This window comes from Zea mays, chromosome 6 (assembly GCF_902167145.1).
Source record: "Zea mays cultivar B73 chromosome 6, Zm-B73-REFERENCE-NAM-5.0, whole genome shotgun sequence".
NCBI lineage: Eukaryota > Viridiplantae > Streptophyta > Magnoliopsida > Poales > Poaceae > Zea > Zea mays.
The window spans coordinates 140,123,654-140,139,911 of record NC_050101.1 but is presented as its reverse complement, the minus strand read 5'-3'; the positions used below and the strand labels follow the sequence as shown (position 1 = coordinate 140,139,911).

Sequence of the window (16,258 nt, the reverse complement as noted above, 5' to 3'; positions counted from 1 at the left end):
GTGTCCTCAGATTGTGTGTGTAATGTCGCATGCCTCCCCTTTTATAGCTGAAGGGGCATGCACAAACGGACTGGGCCCCGACATGTGGGCCCAAGGACATAAAGAATTATAGTGCTTGGATCCTACTAAAGTCTGTTGTCGAGGCAATCTTCTTGTGCCCTGGTACCCAAGGTCTGTGTATCCTTGGCGTGTAGGGGAAGCTTCTTGCGGAAGAGAAGATGAGTATAGCGCGCCACTCGGCACGGGCGCACTGTATGCCAGCAGACCCAGAAGACGCGCCGCCTGCTGGATGACCTTGACATCGCCTGTCAGCGGATGGGACGGGACACATTAAATGCTGAGAGGGCACGTCGCCTTTCAGCGCAGTGGAAGGCAGCACGTCCTTTCCTCAATAAATGCAGGGGCGGCACAACTTCACGTTAGGTTCGACCCGATAGCTTCTGTCATAGGCCACAAGCTGCGGGTCTCCGCCTGAGCAGGACGTGAAGGGCAAGGCCAAGACACGTGTCAGCACCGGACCCCTGCTCATACTAGGGTCCTTCTCGTTCCCGGACCCTGCTGAGGTTCGGACCTACCCGGAAGCTCCGGACTTATATGTATAGGGGTCTGGACTTACTGGGATGTGTTGTCTTTTCCTGCCACGTGGCACCCTTTGGCCTGCCCATGCGGTGGGGTCAGGCGCCGTCTCCCGTGTGGCTAGGAGACGTCGCATGGGTGCGATGTCTTCATGCTGCAGAAGAGGGTACCCCTGATTCAGGGTACCGACACTACTCCCTCCATCCAAAAATATAATTTAGGAATCTCGTTGATAATTATCTACTACTACATATTGTGCAAAGGTAGCAGGTAGGCTTTGGGAGAGATGTAGATATTTTTACTGTAACAAATATTGATATAAACACACATGTGGTGTAGTGGTAGCTACGAGCACATTTGCTTGAGAGGTCGTAGGTTCAAATCCCATTGGAGCCACATTTGTGTTTTTTTAATTTAATTTTAGCTAGGTGTGGCATGCACGTGGGAATGGGAATGAGATTTACGTGGAGGGGGGAATGAGAAAGACAGTGTGGAGAGGGAGTAATGGGAATGGCAGAACACGGAATGGCAGCCGGGAATGGGAATGGGCTTTGCGGGGAGGGGGTAATGGGAATGGCAGTGCGAGGAGGAGGAATGAGAATGGCAGAACACGGAATGGCAGTCTATACCTTACCGCCTTAATAAGTAGTAGAGATTAGTATAGAGAGAGACAAAGATTAGTAGCTATCATGGTTTTAATTATTTAAAGAAAGAGTGACTTATGAGTGGTATTTTTAGTGTGTTGTTTAGATCCACCTCTTTAAGAGTGGTATAGATTGAATTCTCTCTATTGTTTCTGGCCATTAGAATCGCCTTCTGGCGCCTAAACGTTTCTAGCCATTAGAATTGCTTCTCTGAAGATCATGTAAATCAATGACCGAGACATCGTGATGGGACGAATCCATTGCATCCAAAACAATAAGCCATACAGACTCATCCATTTTTCTCTGCAAGGAAAGCTCGCGATATCTAGATTCTATAACAGCTAGATTATTTAGAAATCTAGATTCTCATAAAAGGTTTTTCAGGAAAAAACTGTCCCATGCAAACAAGGAGAGTGACTGACCAGGCTTTGTTGGGCAATCTAATCTTTTGCCAACGAGAACAAAAAATTAAATGACTCGGCTTCGCTCTCTTCCCCACTGCAAAAGTTAGGCACCCTTAAAGTAACTCAAGAAGTTCTTTAAAAGACTCCCTAAATCAATAATTTAGCTAGCTAACCTAAAATCTCATCTCCATTAGCTCTCTAAATTAACTTACTAAATTTAGCTATTTATCATCTAACCACATTTACTCTATACATTGGGAAACTATTTAGAGCATCTCCATTAGTTTCCTAAAAAAAGCTCACTAAACTCATATTGAGCAAGTTGCTAAATACATATTCGAAACAAAAACAATCTTAGCCTACAACATTTCCTAATTCTTAAGTTATTATTTCAAAAAAATTATGCTAACTTAATTTTCTAGTTATTATTTGCAGCTTTGAATTTAGTTCCATTTGTATGATAAAATTTAAAAATCATCATTCTTCTCTTGATTACTATTTTTCATTCGGCATGGATCACGATCAATTGTTTTTCTGTAAATTTTTGGATATGTCATCTTTAAACTTGTCATACGAGGATAAGGAACTCATCCTTTCCACAACTCAAATCATTCAAAGTGCATCACTTGTACATGGGCACAAACTTGATGGCAAACAGATGATTTTCATTATGTGATTGATGCAGAAAATAAGCTATTTAGAGTGTAGTGAAACAGCTCCTAAAGTCTGAGGACTGGATAAGGAAATTTAGGAAGTTGGTATATTCCTCAAGTCTGGGGACTGAATAAGGAAATTTAGGAAGTTGGTATATTTGAGGACCTTATTAAAGAAACTGTTGGAAGTTAATGATGCCCTAAGTTAATTTAGGTGGCAACTTTTTAATATAATGCCTTTTCTACTATGCAGTAAAGATAGATTAACAAGGCCTATATGTCGATCGTGTGCGCTGCACAATTGCGGCATCTAGTCTGCTAGAGATGAAACAATTGCCAATGCAATAGACGCACAAGCACAAATCGAGAATAAACAAATAATCAATTGCAGTCGCGAATCAAAAGACCAACAAGCTCACTAGCTTGAATCTATCGTCGCTAACGAGGTCATAATTTTGAGATCAAGTTATGAAAGGGAGATTAAAACAAAAGGAAAATAGTTGGGTGGTCCCACTCAAACTAGTGACATGGCAAGCTATAACATATTTAGAACTTCATGTATTATTTGAGGACTTGCTAAATCTAGGATTTAGGTAGTACAATAATACATAACAATTGGAGCTGCTCTTACTGCACTCATTGAGCTCAATAATGAAGTATGCTAGTGCTTAGGATTGGATATATGATATGTGAACAAAATTGATGACAAACTCATTGAGCTCTACTGCCCATTTATTATGATATCATTAAGTGGTTGAGACTATGGTAGAATGATGTTGTGGGATTGAAAATAGTGTTGAAGCTTTCTTGAATCTATCAAGACTGCATATAGGACTTTCTGTTTCTATGTAGTTTCTTTTGGATGGGTCCAATACTTCGGACACGAAGTAGACAAGCATTTGTCTTTTTATACCTTCATCCACCACCTCTTGAACCAAAGCAGCGCTCACAGTAGACTGCGAAGCTGACATATAAAGCAATAGTGGAGCCCTTTGTGAAGGTGGGGAGAGCATTGCCAGCTTTATCAGATAGCTCTTTAGCTCTTCAAATGCTTGCTGCTGAGAAGGTACCCACTAAAATAATTTTTCTGATTTCAAGACTTCGAAGAACGGCAAACTTCGTTCTATAGATCTCAAAACAAACCTGTTCAGAGAAGCAAGTCTTCCTGCTGTCTAAGCCCATTTTCTTGACTTTGTGGCTCCATTCGAGTATTGCTTTGATTTTAAGCGAGTTTGCTTTGATTACCTTTGTTGATACAAGGCATCCTAGAAATTTGCCCCTTTTTACTCTAAAGACACACTTCTTAGGGTTCAACTTTAAGCCTGCCCTTGAAGAATTAGCGAAGGTTTCTTAGAGATATGAGATATGGCTTTGTTGCTTCGTGCTTCTCACAATGATATCATCAACATAGATTAAGACATTTCTGCCCAGTTGTGAACTCAGCACCTTGGTTGTCATTCTGCTGAAGCTTACACCAACATTCTTGAGCCCCTCAGGCATCCGAAGGTAGCAGTAAGTGCCACTGGGGGTTATGAAGCTAGTCTTCAACTCATCTTCCTTCTTCATCCAGATTTGATGATACCCTGAATAGCAATCCAACAAACTCATGAGCTCCAAAGTGGCAGCTGCATCCACTAGAGAATCAATTCTTGGCAGTGAGAATTCATCCTTCGGGCATGCTTTGTTGAGGTCTGTGAAGTCAATGCACATCCTCCACTTGCCATTGGATTTCTTAACCATGACTGTGTTGGCCAACCATTCTGGATATGCAACTTCTCTTATGACTCCAGCACTAAGCAATCTTTTAACTTCGGTGTTTGCACCTTTGCCTTATCCACAGACATCTTCTGAAGCTTCTGCTTTCGTGGCCTGGTGCTCGGGTCAACATTTAGAGCATGCTCTATTAAGCTTCTATCAACTCCACACAAGTGGTTTGCTGACCAAGTAAAGACATTCTTGTTGTGAAACATAAAACTTCTGAGATCGGATTCTTGCTCCAAAGTTAACTGATTGCCAAAGAAAACCCTTAAGTCTGCAACATCTTCACAGAGGAGCACTAGCTTTAGCTGATCTGCCGAAGATGCTTTTCTCTTTTACTTGCTTCTCAGATTCCTGAACCTGTGCTTCAGCTTTGTCTATATTATAGACAATCTTAGGTTCTTGTAGGGTCTCGTTTGCCCTTCTTGCTCTGTCATAAACTGATATAACCCCTTGGTTGCTAGGTATCTTCATACAGAGGTAAGTTGAATGCAAAAGTGCTTCAAATATGTTGAGAGTTCCCTTCCCAATGATTGCATTGTATGATAAATCCGTATCAACTTTTTCAAACATGACCTCCGCTGTTCTTGTATTGTTGACATAGCCGAAGGTAATGGGCATAGACAGCTTTCCTAGTGCCATCACTTGCTGCCCTCTGAAGCCATATGAGGGGGAAAGTTGAATCCTAAATCTTGTCTTCTGGCTCTAGCATTTTCTTGAATGATATGTGAATGTGTAATATTGCCAATAGAATCAGAGAGCATGTCTCCTAGATCATTTTTATTGTAGTATTAATAGTTGATTAATAGTTGATCCACAAAACTATAATGTTTTGGGTTGTAGCTACGTTACTTACAAGTATCATGATCCTCCTTACTTGAGAATTGTGCAGCTCCTCATGCTCTTTCTCCAAAAAGTCCATTTACATATTCACCAAGTACTGAATAGACTGAACAATAATAACAGATAATGTATAGCTTGCTGTTTTTCTGTTTCTGTATTCGACTCTAACATCTCTAACATCTATGTTTCTGTAGTCGACTAACATTTCTTTAGTATTTAAATATATGTATAGCTTGCTAAAGCATTTACACATGCAGTAATCAACTCTAACATCTCTATTTCAGTTTCTGTATACCAAAGCACAATTTAACATATCTGTTTGCTCATATAGTTGTTGTTGACTACTTCATCTACTGTTTTATTTAAATGCTTTAGCATTGTTCATATCTAAAATTTATTTTAAATTGTTATTTTGAAATCCTACTTGTGCCTTATTTCAAGACCTCCATTCTGACCGGACTCATTTTATATCATTTTAGAAGAAAGAAATATATAAGGATACTAAATCTAGTGCAATAGATCTTTTCAAGGAGATACATTGCAGCAAGAAGAAAGGTTTTAATCAAAATGTTCAGAAAGCTATTATAAGTGCTTGTTTTCCTTTCATATACTCACAACTTGCAACTTGTGACCTTTAAACTTTATATTAGGTTGACATGGAAGAAATGGTAGCAGCACCAGTTCAGGATGGACAACAACTAAAATCTCCTACATAAGTTGTTTCTAATGTGCTACCGGGCTCCAGTGTGTTCCTAAGCAATGTTGGTATTCAATCCGCCTCCAAGAAAAGATCCACAATGACAGTTTGTGCAAAGGTTCAACAACTTCAGGATGAACTGGAGTCCGAGAAGCAAGAAAAAGATGGCCTTCAGGAAGAAGTGGAAACCTTGAAGGCTCAAGCACAAGCATCTTAGGGAACCATTGATAGTATGAAGAGGTCGATGGAAGAAAATAACAACCTCCTTTATCATATATTAAGCTTCAATCGAGTCCAAGTGCCTCCATCTTAAGTCTGGTTGACCACAATAGGACATGCAGCCTTCTGGATGCTATAGTGGCTAGTTACATTAGCTCTAGATTTGAAGTTATAGGATCATTTTCAATTATGATTAATATTTAATACTTTGAGTTGAAGTTATTGGATTTGTTTTGGATTTTAAGTTAAAGGATTTGTAGATATAAGTTTTGAAGTTATATTATTCTCTACTGGATTAAATATTTGTGTTGAATATATTCATATGATATTTTGGTTGTGATGTGTAATATTCTATGACGATATGAATGCATATGATGTGTTCCTTCCAATGACAATTGTATCAGTCACAAATGCTTTGACACATCACTTGCAACATCATCACGTTTTATGACGATGTATTGTCACAAATGCATTGCCACATAAGCGGCCACCACCCAATTTGTGACGAAATTCTTTGTCACAACAAATTTTGCCACGTCATCTGCCACGTGGCTTGCCAAATAATTGAATCTATCATAAATATTTTTGTCATAAAGGTTTTGCCACGTCATCACCATTAGCCACGTGGCAATGCATGTCAGTACGATTTGTGACGTTTTCAAGGGAACTTATGACGAAATAGAGTGTCATAGATTTAGTGACGAAGCTGGTATGTGTCATAGAATCTATGACAATTTTTTTATCATCATCATTGTAGGCTATTTAACACGCACCTTCTGTGACGATGGCTTTTTCGTCACAATGACGTCACCAAAACATAACCTATGACAAATAAACATTAGTTAGTGACGTAATCATTATGTCATAGAAGGCCTAAAAGGTTGTAGTAGGGGGAAAGTTGAATCCTAAATCTTGTCTTCTGTCTCTTGCATTTTCTTGAAGGCATTGGCAAATATGATATCTGTTGCACTGCCTGTATCAACCAGAACATTGTGCACCATGAAGCCTTTTATGACACATGAGATAACCATGACATCTCTATATGGATAGTCCCTGAGACGAAGATCATCTTGAGAAAAGGTGATAGGAATATGGGACCACTTGGTCCTATTGTAGGGTCCTTGGACACCTACATGCTCACCCTTCTTTGTGCCTCTTTCTTTTGTTTTTTGTTGCTAGGTTTGAAGCTCGAGCTCTAGTGATAGGGAGCACAAGCTTCTTTGATATTGACGATGAATCTTGATGTCTCGCCATGGTCTTTTTTGTAGTGTAGGTTGTTGTGGTCGTGAAATCACCGGAGGTGGGCGCCAATGTTGGTCACTTGTTTTCAATTGCTATATGGTATCAAAAACAAGGTAACACAAGTTAACAAGCATGAACCTTTGTCCTCATGTTATGACTTGTTGGGGGCCTTCGTCCTCCGAAGGTCCTCAAAAACATAATTTAACAATGTTTTCCGAGTGTAATATGTGAACAGGTGCCTTCGGTCTCGGATCAGAATCACGCGGTGTGAAAAGCATGAATAACATGAAGGTTGATGCAGTGCCGAAGCTACGTGCAAGGGAGCTTCGGCATAACGGCAGAAAAGGGGAACCGACTTAAAAGGGAAAAGGCTATTTAGACCTCGGTGGATTATCTTAAAGTTATTAGCAAATGTAAAGGGTCTGGATGTAATTTTACACGGGCTGGGTCCCGTGCCTATAAATAGGTGAACAATACCCCTCGTACTGTTCACGCTGACTGGTACTTGCTCGTGCGTCACTCCTGTACTTTTACCTTCTGCCAAGCCGAAGGTACATGTGTAATTCAATACTTTTCTTATTTTTGCATGACAATAAAATGGAAATGAATTGATAACGTCACATGATTGTTTATGTTATCCCTTATATCTCATATGCTTCTTCTTTTATTAACATTCACTTCGATGATGAAGGTATGTCCTTCATGACCTTCGTCTGAAGATCATTATATCCTAAGGGAAATAATGTTTCGAAGGATGAAGGGCATCAACATTTAATATTTTTGTGTTGCCTTGTTCTTAACTCATAGCACTTGAGAACAAGTCGCCAACATTGGCGCCCACCGTCGGTGAACCCTTTCTTCGACCACCTACGGCAAGCACTGACCTTCGTCATGCCACCGAAGAAAGCTCCAGCGCCAGGGGCTGCCGCACTGCAGCCACTGGACCCGAACTAGGAGACCCTTTCTCTTCGAGAGGCCCGAAGCTAGAAGAGGAAGGCCACTAGTCCAACACTCCAGGAGGAGGAGTTGGACCAAGAAATCAGAAACATGGAGATAATCCATCAGCAAGTGCAAAGGAAGAAGGAGAAGATGGCCCGACTGGCTGATCTCCAAAGGCACATCGATGAAGCTACTGAAGAAGTACGCCATCTTGTTCAAGACGAACAAGATCAAAGGCCCCAACACAGGGAGCTTCATCAAGAAGGCTTGTTCAACGACGGTTGATGGTATGATGATTTTAATCATGATACCTTTACTTTTGATGATGCTTTTCCCTTGGCAGCAGAACTGCAGGCTATCCCATGACCCCCATCATACAAGCCACCTCAGCTTCCCATGTATGATGGGCATTCAGACCCGAAGCAATTTTTGATGAGTTATGAAGCGACTATATCTTCATATGGAGGCAATGCAGCTGTCATGGCCAAATCTTTCGTCATGGCAGTTCGGAATGTGGCCCAAACATGGTATTCTTCTCTTTGGCCAGGAACCATTACTTCATGGCAGAGGCTCAAGGATATGCTGGTGACAAGTTTCCAAGGCTTCCAGACGAAGCCAGTCACAGCTCAGGCCTTGTTTCAATGCACGCAAGATCATGAAGAGTACCTCCAGGCGTATGTCCGAAGGTTCTTGCGTCTTAGAGCACAAGCGCCTATAGTACCCACAGAAATTGTCATTGAGGCCATTATTAAGAGGCTTCGTCCAGGACCTACTGCTCAGTACTTCGCTAGAAAGCCCCCACAGACTCTGGAGAAGCTGCTTCAGAAGATGGATGAATACATCCGGGCTGATAATGACTTCCGCCAAAGAAGGGAGGAAGCATATAGGTTCTCTGAAATGACCAGGGGCTTCAGAGGAAGAATCCACCCGAGGCACGTCAGGTCAATTCACAACTCCACCCAGAGTGATGACAGAGGAAGTCAGCAGCAGAGGCCGCAGTATTCTTCTCAAGCTTCGGGATAGCAACAAAGCTCTTTCCGGCCACCAGCTCCAAGAGGCCGAGGAGCCAGGGGCTTCGGAGGGAGATATGGGGACCAGCCCAGGAAGATCTACTACCTATTTTGTGGTGAAGACAAGGGCCACAATACAAGAACGTGTCAAATCACCATCCAAAAGCAAAAAGAGATTGCAGAAGCCGAAGCCCAGAAAAATCAACCGAAGCAGGTCCTGCACACTGCTTCGTGTCATTCACCCTACATACCAGAATATGTGGGTAATCATACCGCAGCTTCTGTTGCTTCGGCTAGTCAGTCGCAAGTTTCTTGGTCATATCTTCCACCTCCGCCACCACTACAACCTGCCTACTCACGAGGTCAGCAGCCAGAAGGGAGCCATCAGACCCATCAGCAGCGAGATTTCAGGGAGGGGTCCGAAGCTCGCACAATTAATAGTATTGTGCCAGAATCAAAACACATATATTGAGAGATATCCTACCTTTGGCACAGTTTTACATTCACTGTCGTTTTCTTCTTAATAAGGAACAATCAATGTAAACCTAGTTTTCTTGATATTTTTTAATTCCTTGTACTAGCTTCGTTTATGTCAAAATGAAATATACCTTCGTCACAGACTTACGAGAATGACGAAGCTACAAAGAGATATTCCTTCCAGAATGCAGAGCTAAAAATCGCATTAAAAATTTCACCGAAGCTACGAAAAGTCGTTCGTAAAGAGCGCAGAGTAAGTTTGCTGAAGCTTCAAAAAGCCGTTCCTAAGGGAGCGCAGCGTAAGTTTTCTGCTCAGAAGTCGTTCTTTAGGGAATGCAGAGCCAAATATCACCGAAATATAAGGCGAAGCGTGAAAAGTCAACGCGAATACCGCCGAAATAGAAGGCGAAGAAGTTCAAAAGACATTCCTTAGGGAATGCAGAACTTACACCAAAAAATAAACGGTGCAGCCGAAAAATAAACGGCAAAGAGATTTCAGTCATTCCTTAGGGAATGAAGGTTGTGGATGAAGCTTCGGATGAGTGTGTTTGGGCATTCATTTGCACGATACATTAGCATCATTCTTTGCACAATATCATTGCATTATATCACATAGCATTACATCAAACATCATATCACATCAATGGCATCAACTGAAAACGAGGTCGATCTTCAGGCAATGCTTTACAAAAAATGAAAAGATGCCAAGGCACAAAGAAAGCTGAGAATCACAGCTTCATCAGTTCTGATGCAGAAAAAGGGATCTATTGTTTACGAAGCATTGATGTTTTACAAAGTATGGATGATTTTTATGAAGCATAAAAGCTCTTCTTTACGAAGCATGAAAAGAAGGGAAGGTGTTTTTTCGTCGCAGGCTCAAAAACGGTATGTATAAAAAGTTTCATGCATCGCAAAGAACTGAATTACAAACCACACATATATTACATTCAAATCTATAAGCACTGAATATTACAAATATAGTTCACCAAATGTTACATTAACATTCTAGAAAATATTTTTACAACAGCTACTCTTCCTTCATAATTTTTTCTGCAGCTTCGGTTAGCAGCTTCGTAACAACTTCATCTACAATAGCTTCGGCCATATTAATAATTTCTATTGTTTTCTTTGTCTCTGGGTCGACCAGTGGGTCGAATGGCTCTGGGGGAGGAGATAGTTCAGCTGCGGTAGAAGACATAAATTAGTTCGAAGTCACAAAAATGAACAACAAAGCTAAAAACCATCAAGTGATACCTATTCGTCTTTCGAGTTCCACAGCCTTTCAGCTTCTTTTGTTGCTTCTCGAGCGTCATGAATATCTTTTTCGCTCTTCTTCATTATTTCATGGGCCATCCCTCGGCCACCATTTTCCCAGATATCAGTAAAAAAATTTCCGCCTATTGAGCTTGCTTCGACCGAGGGATCCTTCGTATCGTCGATAGAGAAGGCAGTCTCAGCCTGGGCCAAAGTTTTAACATGTTCAGTTGTTCACACCCTGCCTTCTCCAAAATAGCTGCAATTCCCCTCGCACCAGAGAATGCACAGACGTCCCCGCGGTCACTCAAAATCTCTTCAAAAGCTTCGGCTTCACCGCTGATCCACTCGATTACGCCCTCAGGATCGCCCCTTATGATGTTGTCTTCGCTCGAGTACGCGCCCACGTTGGTGAAGCTAGTCTTTATCTTTTTTACGCATTCCACAGATTTCTCAAAATATCTTTCTTTTGATGCGCGAAGTTCTGCAACTGTTTTTTTCAAAATAATTTTTCCAGTACTCACTGGCATCTCGGTCAGCTTCGGCGACAACGTACTTTAATTTGTCCTCAGCTAGTTGTTTTCGAAGGTCTTCAATATCATTCTTTTGAATTTCAGATTGAGCCTTGAAGTTAGCTTCATCTCCTTTTACTTTGTCCACCAATGTAAGTAGAATTTTGTCTTTTTCCATGGCTTCGTTTCTCAGCTTGATAACCTCTGTTCGAAGGTTGTTGAGAGCAATAGTGCAGCTCCCGTCTTCAGCATTCTTTTGAGCCCTTAAGGCGTTGCTAAGTATTAAGCCCTACAAGAAAGAATAAAAGGATTAACATGAGAACAAAGGACTCTAATATAGAATTCACAAATTTCAAAATTTACAACTTTTGTACCTTCAGACTATTGTATGCAAGGCTATCCGCAAGATCGTCCTTCGTCATGGCACAGAGGCCAGCTTCGAGCTTCGGAAACGCCATACTTCTGGCCATCTCCCGGCAGACGGATAATTCTTTGTTGTCTAGGAGGCAATACAAGAAATCATCTTCATCTGTACCATTAAACACTAAGGCCCCTTTCGGGTACTTCAGTTCTCGGGCATAGTGTTTGACTTCAAAAACTTCTTCCTCAGATAATCTTTTTCCCGAAGCATGTCTAATAACATAATTAAGGTCTTCGGGAGGTACTTCGGGAGTAGGAGTGACAGCTTTTTCAGGCAAATTCTGCTCTATAGCCTCTTCCTCCGCTGCCTTTTCTTCAATTTCCAAGGGTTTCTCCTTGGTAGGCTCTGAAGGCCCAGCTTCAGCGCTAGTCTGGCTCATTGTTGTTTTTGCTTCAATTTGCACTTTCGAAGCCTTGGCAATTTTCCCTGGAGTAAAGCTTGAAGCCTTTACCGTCTCCAACACATCTAGTACACTCGCCATCCTTTTTCTCTTAGGGGTTGCCGCAAGACCTTTTTGTGCCTTCGGCATTGTTACTTCTGCCGAAGGGCTTAAAACTTCTAATATTTTTGTTCTTTCGATTCTTGGATCCTCAGTTTTATCAGTCTTCGGATCAGCTAACTTGGCTGAGGGTGCCTTCGGCAAGGTGGCCGGTTCTTCAGCCTTCTACGTAGAAGGAATTGGCTCTTTTGGAGTAGCAGCTGAAAAAGTTTCCCCGCCAAACTCGGGCACCATGGCTGGCTCAATATAACGGGGCCGGTGGGTGAGGACTTTTAACTTTTTACTCTTTGGCGCAGGCTCGCTTGGAGCAGCCGAAGCAGCAACTTTTCCAGAGGTTGCACCCTTTCTTTTCTGCCCCCGTGGCGGGTAGCGATAGTCAGGGTACACAAATCCAATAGCATCAAAACCCTATTTAATCTTTTCTTCTTTCGGCTCCCGAAGGCCGCAGATAGTGCATTATCTTTGGACTTGGAATATGCTCCAAGTAACTCATCGCTAGTATTTTCAACACACTTCAGCCAGTCATCATCTGGTTCGACGAACTGGTCTCCAAACCTGAAGGTATATTTCAATCGAACAAGGTCGCCTTCGCTAGGGTTAGTGATGGTTTCTTTCGGCATTTCCTAGCTGTTTATCAGTGGCCATATCCTGTAGGCTACATGTTCTTGAACTAAGTCTCTTGTCCCAATAAAAGAACAAACTGTGCTGAAGGCCCTTCGGCATGCTTCGGCTGCCTCATCAATTTCTATCTTTGGTTTTCGGAGGCCGAAGCGGGACCAGATGGGGCGCATAATGATCTCTTTAATGTCTTCTCTCGCTTCCAAATCGTTTTTCACATAAAACCACTCTTCCATCCAAGCCCCGGGCCATCTCTTCCAAAACGTTGGCACTGGGTAGCTTGCGCCAGAGCGAGCAACGAAGCTATAGCAACCAAAATTTTTATGATATTGTTCCTTACCCCAGGGCTTCGTCTCATACGAAAGCTCGTGCATACTGCAAAAGCATCTTGCGCTTGGCTCTAGACCTTGGCTTCTCACAGCCCAGACGAAGATCCCCATTCTAATAACTGCTTCGGGAGTAATCTGGTGAAGGAAAATCTGGTATGTCTTTAAAACTTCAACCACAAATCTGCTCAATGGGAACCGAAGTCCAGCTTTGAAGAAGCTTCGGAAGATCACAACTTCGTTTTCTTCAGGAGCAGGAATGGCTCTGTCTACGTCAGCCCTCACAATAGACATATATCAAAAATACCTTCCTCTCATATTATCAAGATGACTCTGCTTGATAGTTGATTTCCCAAAGACTGCATGACTTGGTCGCCAGGGCCGATCTTCAGAGTCTTCGCCTCCACTTTCCACATCATAGCTGTCGCTATCATCAGTATCTTCAGACAAGCCTTCTAGTTTCTCTTTGGTAATCTTCTCCGTATTTGTTTTTGGTATCGACTCAATAAATCCAGCAGTCTTCTCCTCAAGGAGCTTCTCCTCTTCGCTCAGCTTCGTCTCAGCGGCAACTTTTTTGTCTTGAGACATCTTTTCTTCAGAAATGGCGAAAATGCGTCCTTAAACCGAAGCTCAGGAAGTCTGAGAAACTAAGCAATAATTGGTAAGCAAGAGCTAAAAGGTTGAGCAAACAACGGAAGCGACAAGTAGCGTACCAAATATGCTCAGGGTGAGCCCTTATTTATACGATCGACGCGCTTCAAATTGGAGGGTCCCGTTTGTCATTGACTGTTGCTATTCTAGCAAAGGGAAGGTGTTTTTTCGGACCTTCGGCTTAGGGCCTTCGTCCATGTCGCAATCTGAATTCGCTATTCTAACAAATTAATATTGCGAGGGGCTACTGTTGGGGGCCTTCGTCCTCCGAAGGTCCTCAAAAACATAATTTAACAATGTTTTCCGAGTGTAATATGTGAACAAGTGCCTTCGGTCTCGGATCAGAATCACGCGGTGTGAAATGCATGAATAACACGAAGGTTGATGCAGTGCCGAAGCTACGTGCAAGGGAGCTTCGACATAACAGCAGAAAAGGGGAACCGACTTAAAAGGGAAAAGACTATTTAGACCTCGGTGGATTATCTTAAAGTTATTAGCAAATGTAAAGGGCCTGGATGTAATTTTACATGGGCTGGGTCCCGTGCCTATAAATAGGTGAACAGTATCCCCGTACTGTTCACGCTGACTGGTACTTGCTCGTGCGTCACTCCTGTACTTTTACCTTCTGCCAAGCCGAAGGTACATGTGTAATTCAATACTTTTCTTATTTTTCCATGACAATAAAATGGAAATGAATTGATAACATCACATGATTGTTTATGTTATCCCTTATATCTCATATGCTTCTTCTTTTATTAACATTCACTTCGATGATGAAGGTATGTCCTTCATGACCTTCGTCTGAAGATCATTATATCCTAAGGAAAAATAATGTTTCGAAGGACGAAGGGCATCAACATTTAATATTTTTGTGTTGCCTTGTTCTTAACTCATAGCACTTGAGAATAAGTCGCCAACATGACTCTTTCGGAGCAATAACTTAAGGATGAAGGTTCTTAAGAGGAAATATGAATGAAGCGGTATTGAATAAGAGGACAATAAAATATAAAGGTACAAGACTCATCTCATATGCCTTAGTATTTTTATTCCATATTCCTTTGTATCAAACAAATTTACAAATGTACCTTCGGCTTCTTTGCACAAGATAGCTCGAAGGCACTTCGAAGGCTAAGCAAGACAAAGCTAAGGTCCTCAAAAGGTGAATTTATGAAGAGCATTGTTCACCTATTAATAGGAAGATGAATAACTTCGTAAGAAATTACAAACATGCCCACAAAGTTTACACTCATGATTTACAAATGAGGCAGGGACATCACCGTCTTTTCTGTTTCTTTATTGTTGCACAAGTCTTAGACTTCTTCTCCTTCGTCGCTTTGCACCCGAGCTTTCTCCATACCGAGGCTAGCGACCTTGGCCTGCGCCTTTGCCGCTTGTGCGCATTGAACGAAGCTTCTCTATAGGCCGCTTCGGTCGAAGGCCAGCTTCATCCGTCCTTCCTATATACCTGAAACATGTTTGCTTATGCCGAAGTAAAGTCATTTTGAGGACCTTCGGTAAGGTAGGCCCTCAACACTATGGGCTTTAGCTAAAAAAGTTTCTCAAAATTAAAATTGATAAAAATATTGGAGATCTACGATGTCACAAGAGAGTTTAAATGGATTGATAATATTATGCATCAAGAACAATTATTGGATGAGATAATATCGCATGTTGCTTCTGTCATCTTGAAGAAACTATACAACATCTCTTTTTCGAATGCAGATTCACCAGAGCAGTATGGTCCTTTTTTCATTATGCGTCTAACATTCTACAACCTGCTAGTGCAATTCATATGTTTGGGTTGTGGATTGAGGGTTCTTCTGATTCAATGCATTTCGTTGCTCTACTAAGGGTAATAGTTGTGTTGGTCGATTTGGTTAAGCAGAAATAACAATATTTTTGAGAAGAAAAAAAATGCTATTCTCCTATGAAGGTTATCTTCACGGCGGTGCACTGGATGCGATCTTGGGTGCCCCTGCAACATTCGGATGAACATGACCTTGTTATGGAGACTTCACTTCACTTGACGCATTTGGTCGCGGAGTTTTTCTCTTGGGCTTATGGGTGACGATCTAGTCTAAGGATTGGTAGTCACTAGAGTATAATTGAATTTAGGATATCTTGTTTTGTTGGGCTGTGTATTTTATATGGAACAGAGGCCGGAAGATGTTTGTTTCAAAACTTTGCTTCACTTGTTGTAATGCACTTGAAATTAATATATCTTCCTTTTCAAAAAAATTATTGGATAATATTGGTATTGATGTCATCAAAGATGACGGGATGAAAATAGATCCTACGGAGCGGATAATTTCTTTCCCTTATCCTAACACCCCGTTTGAATAACTGCAATTGAATTTCATTCTAATAATAATAATTTAGGCATATATCAAAGCTAATTCGATTTTATGCAAAATATATTTGTATATTATTATTAGCAAGATGTCGGAAATATTTATGTGATACATTTTTACTATAGAGGAGTGAGACGAAGGTGACATGTAAGTTACATAGTAGA

General features: G+C 41.5%; 1 pseudogene; it reads left to right on the top strand.

Annotated features, from left to right (window-relative positions):
• The first annotated feature begins 5,534 nt into the window (after nt 1–5,534).
• Nucleotides 5,535–5,856, top strand: LOC118472247 (uncharacterized; annotated as a pseudogene).
• Nucleotides 5,857–16,258: the final 10,402 nt, after the last annotated feature.